General features: G+C 36.0%; 1 long non-coding RNA gene across 1 annotated transcript; it reads right to left on the bottom strand.

The window, feature by feature from the left end:
* Positions 1 to 901: 901 nt before the first annotated feature.
* On the bottom strand, positions 902 to 2,501 carry LOC110386459 (uncharacterized). Its single transcript, XR_002431647.3, has 2 exons — positions 2,129 to 2,501; positions 902 to 1,818 (listed from the first exon to the last, which is right to left on the bottom strand). It is a non-coding gene; the product is annotated as an uncharacterized LOC110386459 (long non-coding RNA).
* Between the last annotated feature and the right edge of the window lie 6,426 nt (positions 2,502 to 8,927).

The following is an 8,927-nucleotide window of genomic DNA, read 5'->3' on the forward strand; positions in this document are numbered from 1 at the left end:
TTTCCGAAGCGAAGCGAGGGCGGGTCGCTATTAACTATATAGATAGTTATTAGACCGTTAATTTATAGCGGTTGGAGTGCGGACATCTTTTGAGTTATTTGTTCTCTACTTGTGTTTGTTATTATAAGATCCTGTCACCGTATTCTTGAATCATTTTCTGAATCCGCGAAGTTCCCGAAAATCTAGTTTAAACTCCGTAATATGCTTGCCAGCATGTTTATTAGATGATATATTTTTCAGAAATTAAAATCAATAATAATTTGAAAATCTCCTTAGATGGTATGGCCATAATTATCCATGATATTATCATGAGACGGGACGAAGATCATGTGGTGAATGTCGCATTGGGCTTGTCATAACAAAAGAAAGGTAGAGGCCGCCCGCCATAGACCTGGTGGTCAAACATCGAAAGAGACCTTAACACGTTCGCTGACAGTGAGCACTTACCCTGACATCACCAAAAGGCAGTGAAATTCTCTATACAAAATGATGAACGTCTCCCGACGTAGTCTCGTATTGGATGTATGTTTGCTTATCTAAATGTGACACTACGTTGACAGACGTGAACGTTTTACGACGTAGTGTCATAATGGCTACATATTCGATCGCCTCAATCTGGCACTACGTCTACAGACGTGGACGTCTGTCGACGTAGTTTTGTGTTGAATACATGCTTGCCTGTTTTATAGCAAAACTACGTTCACAGACGTGAACGTTTCTCAACGTAGTGTCATATTGGCCACATATTGGACTGCCTAAAGCTGGCACTACGTTTAAAGACGTGGACGTTGCACGACGTAGTTTCAAGTTGGTCATATGTTCGCCTGCCTAAGTGAGACACTACGTCGAAAAATATCTTATATACTTGGGATCTTCTGAGGAAAGATAATAAAACACATAATATTTGTAAAATAATCAAATATTTTCAAATATTAAACCTCCTACAATAATTTGTGACTTATAAAATAAACGAAATTTCCCAACAAAAAACAAAAAAATATATTAATTATTATAACATCAAATGCTATGTTATGGTATTTTTCAATATCTGTACGATGAAAAACAGATATAGTCTGAAACTTATTCAAATACACATTTCTTACACAATAATTACAAATTATTTGGTATTGTAATTAGGAACATTCAAATGATTATATCATATGTTTAACGCTTAAATTATTATAAATTATAATATTTTAATGCGCTATCGGAAATCTTCTATAACAATCTTTGTACATAATAAATATACAAAGTTTCGACACTACGGCAACGCTACTAACAAACAATAAAAAACCCTAATAATTAACTCAATAAAAGAAAACAATATTAAACATATAAGTACCAAAGTAACAAAAAAATAGTTCAACATACCCTAGTAAATAATTATAAAAATAGGAACGTATAGAGTCTCAAAAAATGAAAATAAATCTGCAAAATAAGGTTTTGAAGAGTCAGACTACGATTTATTGTTCTTGCTGTTCAAGGATTTGGTGATAATCCTGGAAACATTCAGGACATAATGGAGGAAGTCCTGGACAACCAATGCACCTGTAGCTAGTTTCGACCCTCTTCTTATTCTTTGGAACACATTTTACACATCAGAAATGAGTATTTTCGACAAGGTCTTATAGAAAATATTTCCTCTGATGAACTGGATGCACCAGTTTCTTCTATATTTTGTGGTTCATAGTTCGTGTCAGAACCATACTCACCGTCATTATCCTCGAAGGGATCTAAATCTGCTTCAGATGGCGAATTTGATGAAAAATCGTCGCACAAGCGTATTTTTGGACGTTTCTTTGAACTTTTTGCTGACATCTAAAATTAACAAATTGTTCAATTGGTAAATCAATCAACAACCTATAAAATTTCCAAGCTGGGCACAAGCTTTATCACATTAGAGGAGTAAATTAGCAACGGCTAATTACACGTAAGGTCATGAATTTTATTCTAATCCGACACTATAATAATACTACTTTGACCCAAGTATTTCAAGGAAAGTCTGTTATTTAGTAAATAAAAATACCTAAGGAAATACTAACATCACAAAATCTTATAAATACATAAACATAACGATGTTTCAATACAAATAAACACACAAAATATCATTTTTGCAAAATTTACTTACTGTTTGAGTGACGTAAACACGTGGTTGTTCACAAAATGGCAGTGGCCGCACTGATTGATCGAGAAATTAGCGTGCGCTCACGCCGGTGGACGTAGTACTTATATGCGAACTATTTACGTGTGTGCGTGAACAACTGAGACAGCAATATTAAACTACCCACAAAACAATCATGTTACGACAGTAAGAAATGTGAGATTGCTTACAATATGACAGTGAATGCTATTTTTCATATTGCTTCTATTAGAATTTGTCGGCCGACGACGTACTGCCAATGCTCATAAAAGTAAGTACCCCGTCCTTCGACGTACTGTTATACCGCAATATGTTAATTTCCCGTCTAACGACGTACTGTCAGCGAAAGTGTTAAGAAAGCCTAATTGTTAAAACCGACAACCCAGGACAGATCAACCTGGCGCCGTAGAGTGAGGAGACCCGACCCCAGATAACGGAAACAGGGACGGATACAAACAAACAAAAAACCAATAATAATTCAATATAAAAGTCTAAAATGTTTAGATCGAAATATTAAAACGAGATTCGTTAATTTATTCTTCGAAATACTGTAGCGACATTGGATCAAATGTTTGCTTAAATAAATCAAAACGTTGGTCCCTCGCTGTTTGCATAACCGCAAACTTTGGACGTACACACTCGTCGTATAGGTACGTTTGTATTTCAAACCACATCACAGATCTAGAAACTAGATTAACGTGTTTCTAGCACGGTTTTGAATTAAACTGTTTAACTGCTTTGTGTATTGTTAAATCGTATTTGTTATTTTGTGAAATGTGAGACGTTCAATTGTCTCGAACATTCTCGTTTAGTTTATAACTAGACTTTGGGAATTTTAGTTAAGTCTTCTTGATGAATCAGTTTAGTTTACGTTTATAGATTGAAATATTAGCACTAAGTTGCTGGCTCTTAGCAATTAGAATTAACGAACAATTGAAGCTACCGCACAGCGTGTTTTGCTTAGCTCAAAAGAGAGAAGAAATTTATAATAAGTTTTAATTTTATTTCTTATTATAATAATATACCCTCTGAGATTATTGTTGATCAAGGAACTATGATAAGCAAACGACTATTTGTATTTTAAATTACGTCAAATAAATATATAAATTCGTAAAATAGTATAATGATTCCGATTACAATAGCCTTGTATAGTGTATGTATGATATAAATATATGGCTTGTGGTCCATGGAAAGGTTGAGGATGCCAGGTCACGAGGAAGATCGCCAATGCGATGTACTGACCAGACAAAAGCCGTAGTAAATGGCTCATCATCACGACATGAATGCACGAGGAGGACGGCCCTCAGAGAAGAGTGGGGGCGTGTTTTTTTTTCCCTACCTATGCTGATGCCTTGAGAGGCTATTTCAGCTTCGCCCTGACGTGTAGGTGAGCTTACGGGGCTCAAACCGGGAGTGTTGCTAAACAGGCCCTAGCACGAGCAGTGTTTCGTAATCTACCACCGGATCGGAAAGGCGACACGCTGAGAAGATCCGGCGAGAAACCCAATGGGCTGTGCCTATGAGTTAATTTACTCATCGAGCCCTTCGTCGCAAGCGACGGGTTCGACGAGAACGATGACCGGTGCTTGAGGTACCTAAAAGCACCGTTAGTGGATGGGGAGGATCCGAAATGACGTGTTTTGGGCGACGTCGACTGCTTTCCATTCTATCCGCTGGATCGGGAATGAAATATTCGTATAATCAATCCACCGAATAGTTTGCGTGTGCGTACCTAATCGTCGTGTTTACGAACTAAAATCACGTAGCGTATAACTTCAAAAGCGTATAAAAATCCAGCTCGGCTTCCATTATCGGCGTCTATTCTAATAGACGCCGATTAACCTAAATTCAAGATTTTCCTGTACTCGAAGGGATGTAGGGCGACCAAACTGCCGGCCCTGCCTTGACCCTTGAGTTCGGAGCGCCCTATCGATTCCACCTTACACTTTCGCTTGGAATATTAAACGTGTAAATTTTTGGGTTCTGTTTTGTTTAATACTGTTTTATTTATTTTTTAGTGCACTTTGCTTCTTTTGCGTCCTTATTCGTTGTTGTATTTATGCATCTTGTATTTGCACGGCTTGCATTGATAACACGCTTAGTTCATCTACCTGATTAAAATAATGGCAACGAAACTTCTCCATTTTAATAAATCAAAACTTCGACTAAGAATAACTCAAAAATAACCAGTCAGATATTGATAAGATTTACGCGGAAGCATCAGCTTTGAGATAAAAAAGAATCACATAAATCGGCTCACCTATAAATATGTTTTTTTTATTTATTTTTTTATTGCTTAGATGGGTGGACTAGCTCACGGCCCACCTGGTGTTAAGTGGTTACTGGAGCCCATAGACATCCACAACGTAAATGCGCCACCCACCTTGAAATACAAGTTCTACGGTCTCAAGTATAGTTACAACGGCTGCCCCACCCTTCAAACCGAAACGCATTACTGCTTCACGGCAGAAATAGGCAGGGTGGTGGTACCCACCCGCGCGGACTCACAAGAGGTCCTACCACCAGTAACACTCAAAAAATAAACAGTTTAATTGTGAATCTTTTTGAAGTTGTCTAATAAAATCAATCATTCACTTTAGAAATTGAAGTGTTGTACTAGTGCCTATTATTAAATACTCGAATTTCGGGGATAAATACTCGAGCCTAAAACTGTTATTCACTTCGAGAATACGAAGTCAGGGAACAAGTATTGACCCGTGATAAAGGTTTGTCGGACAAAGGCCAAGGTAGATCAAAGTTGCTCGTTCACTGACCGCGTGTATCGATTCAATGACTTTGATGAGCCCTTAATTACTATATGAGTGTGGTTATACTGTTAATGTGCTTATTTTTAGGGAAAAAGAGGAAACAGAGACCATTTTATATTTAGAATCGATTAGAACATAGAATTTTTTGTCATGCGTGTGGATGGGATTTAATTTTTATTGTAACAGGAGGTCATAGGCATTGCAGCGTAAATGCTGGACATTTTGAGGTGTGTATTCGAAATATTAATTGTGTAACGACTGTCGTAACGTTGAATAGCATGATTTCTTTGTGGCAGAATAACTAATGGTACACCCTAAGCAAAAACACTTTAATACAAATTTAGGATAATACTAACGAACCCGACAGTTCCTGCATAAATAAAATGAATGAATGAATGAATGCATACACAAAAATTCATTCAAGTCGAACCAGCTGTTTAGTTGCAGTGTAGATAAATAACCTAGATACCGACTGCAGCGCCATTTGCCGGGCTGATTTGTAAATTGAAATCAGTCTCAAATCCACCTGATGGTACACAGAAAATTTCATTAAAATCGGTTCAGGCGTTTAGGAGGAGTTCAGTGACAAACACACGCACAGAAGAAATATATATACTTAAAAAGATTTATCGGAATTGTAAATTTTTAGTTAGTCTGAATGCGCATGCTACGTATGTTAATAATACGGACATTACAAAAGCACGTTAAGGAGCCGCCAATATAATGAGTAAGAATACGTTACCGCTATCGGTTATTTAAAAAAACAATTTTTTTATAATCAAAGATGATCGCTCTATTGACGAATATCGAAATTTGACTAACTTCATAAAAATTGTAATGCAGTAATGAAAATTAACTTAACTTAAATGAAAATTAACTTAGAATTTAACGTATTTCCGATGGCAATTGAGTAAGGAAGTAATGGAATACTTGGAATACTTATATGAAACGTAAGCTAAAGTACAAATGGGCGCTGTTTTTCCTGTGCTATATGCGGTTCCATAAAAGAGGGTTTCCACCAGTTAACTGTCATTTAAAACATTATTTTTATCATACACGTAAGAATAGAATAGTAATTCAATTGAACTCACATATCTGTGTATAGACAGACTATGGAGGGTAGAGTTAAGGAGAACCGTCTCTGTGTGTAAATAGTGTCCGTTAAAATCTGCTAAATAAGGGTGGCGCTACAGTAGCAACCGGGTAAATTTAAAAAAAGGCGCTGTAAGTTATTAGAATAAAATAGAGAAATAAAAAAGAACGAAAGAACTGTAAGCACTACAAAATCACAAAAAGTATTTTATTTAAAGCTGATAATGCACCACAGCAATATAATTTTAGGTTATATTGACGCAATTAGTTTGAACTACGTAAACATGTGAGGTCTTGTATATTACACTGTCACTAACTACTCTACTCATTAAATATATTAAAGTTCCTAACTCAGCATACTTTAATCAGTTAACAACTGCTCAATTCATATCATACCCTGTGCCTATGCTAGCGCCATTCTGGAGGATTTTTGAACTGTTATTTAGTGCCGAATGTGGGACACTTTTTCAAGTTTCTCCCATATGAGACGGTTGTCCTTGCCTCTACCCTCCATAGTCTAGACATTCCAACCACAAGAAAACTTACCAGGGTAAATTGGCATTTCCACAGATTCATAATACACTCTTGACAAAGACACTTCAGATTTGACAGCTGTCAAAATAGCACACAAACATCAAAAGCGGGAACGCTGACATGCGATGCCTGATGACAGCGATGAGGACGGAGCAATCGCAAGATCTAGTAAAATAAAGTACGGCAATAAAGAAATAAAATATTTAGTACTTTAAATTACTAAAGCCCGAGAAAGCTGTTTTCTTGGTGACGGCTTCTGAGTGACTTCAGATCTTCGACATTGAAAGCGGGACGGTTGATGATGATTGAGAACAGTTCTGTTTACGTTCACTTCTACAAGCTATGAATTTGAATCACAAATTAATTAAGTAACAATTTTTAACAGAAATCTCCAAACGCTTGAAGGAGGCTACACGTGATGCTAAGGCACTTTGCACAGAGAGTGAGTCTGGCTGTCCAACGAGGCAACGTAGCCAGTATCTAGGGAACTGTGCCTCCTTCAAGCGCATTGGAAGATTTGTTCTACTATGTGAGTTGATTTATGTTAAATTATTTTGATTTGTTGTACTGTAAAATAAAAATAAAATAAAAAACCGAAATAAAGTCACAAATAATTTTATTATAACTGGGCTTTTGTAAATAATAAATATGGCGGGGCATCGAGACTATTTGGTTTAAGCGAAAAAATTTCAACTTTATAAAAAGATCCATTTAAAGTATAAAATTTGGAAAAAATATCATAACAAAAAACCTTTTTTAGTTATTTTAATGGAGTAAATTTAATTGAAGTTCATTTAAAAAACATCGAACTGTTGATGCTAATACCATATATATAAAAATGAATTGCTGTTCGTTAGTCTCGTTAAAATTCGAGAACGGCTGGACCGATTTGGCTAGTTTTGGTCTTGAATTATTTTTGTGGAAGTCCAGAGAAGGTTTAAAAGGTAGATAAATATGAAAATGAACGGAATTAAATAAAAATAACAATTTTGTTTTTCCTTTGATGTGTCCCCCGTCGGACGGATTCCTTTTGTTTGTTTTAAGTTTATTTTATCTAAAAGTTTAGGTCTTTTATTTATCGATTGAGGCAGTACGAAGTCTGCCGGGTCAGCTAGTACCAAATAAAACACATCTTTAATTACAAAGATAAATGTAGCGTATTAAGCGCAATGTCGTTTAAACCAAATATGTAATAGCTTTTCACCCCTCGATAAAGTGCATACATATGTATCGTCAATTCCAACATATAAGTTAATATATAATATTTGTTTACATATGTTTTTATATGTATATATTTATATATATATATATATTTATGTATATGTATTTATTTAAGTACTATGTATTATGTATGTTATATATACACATAATATATGTTTAAGTAATATCCCCTCACACTACACCTACCAAGCTTCATCTCTGCACTCCCCTAAGGTAGACTGTTAGAGAATGCCTATGGCATTAAGTCCGCCTTTATACTTTCTAGTATAAGAAGTTATAAATAAATAAATAAATAAGTCCGGAGCTGGTATATAAATTAAAGTTCTTATAAAATAATAATATATTTACTGGTAATATGTGCATATTATACGATTGCAAGTAATGGTGGTATTACTTACTGGTGGTAGGACCTCTTGAGAGTCCGCGCGGGTAGGTACCACCGCCCTGCCTATTTCTGCCGTGAAGCAGTAATGCGTTTCGGTTTGAAGCGTGAGGCAGCCGTTGCAACTCTACATGAGACCTTAGAACTTCTATATGAAGGTGGGTGGCGCATTTACATTGTAGATGTCTATGGGCTCCAGTAACCACTTAACACCAGGTGGGCTGTGAGCTCGTTCATCCCTCCAAGCAATAAAAAAAAATGTCGGAAAATATTGTATTTCAATCGCTCAACAAAAACTTTTTTACTTAGTCACTTACTAAGTGAATTTTGTTTTCTGTTTAAATTAAGATTGTGGATTAAACTCTATACGGCTTCGCAAACGGTTACCTAATACCCCGTATATCTTAGGTGTGATCTTATTCGTGAGAAATTCCTGAAACACATCAAACGAACGCTTTTGTCTGCTTACCTTTGATCCCCACTCATCCACGGAAGTGGCGAAGGCTTTAAAATATTCGGGATTGTGCGGCTAACACGTGGTTACATGTTAAATACTTGGCGTGCCAAAGTGAGTTCGGTGCCAGTACCTTTTGCCAGTTTTGGCGGAAACACGCTATTATTCACAGCGCGAACTCGGACATAGTTGATTTGTGTGCGGTAACATAACTTCGCCATTACATAATTTATTTGAAGGAATAATTTACTATTTTAATTATAATTTGGCAAATCAAAATCTTGTTTTCGTTGGAGTTACATATCATATTTAACGTAGTCTAATAAGCTAGGTGAT

This window comes from Bombyx mori, chromosome 19 (genome assembly GCF_030269925.1).
Source record: "Bombyx mori chromosome 19, ASM3026992v2".
Taxonomy (NCBI): Eukaryota; Metazoa; Arthropoda; class Insecta; order Lepidoptera; family Bombycidae; genus Bombyx; species Bombyx mori.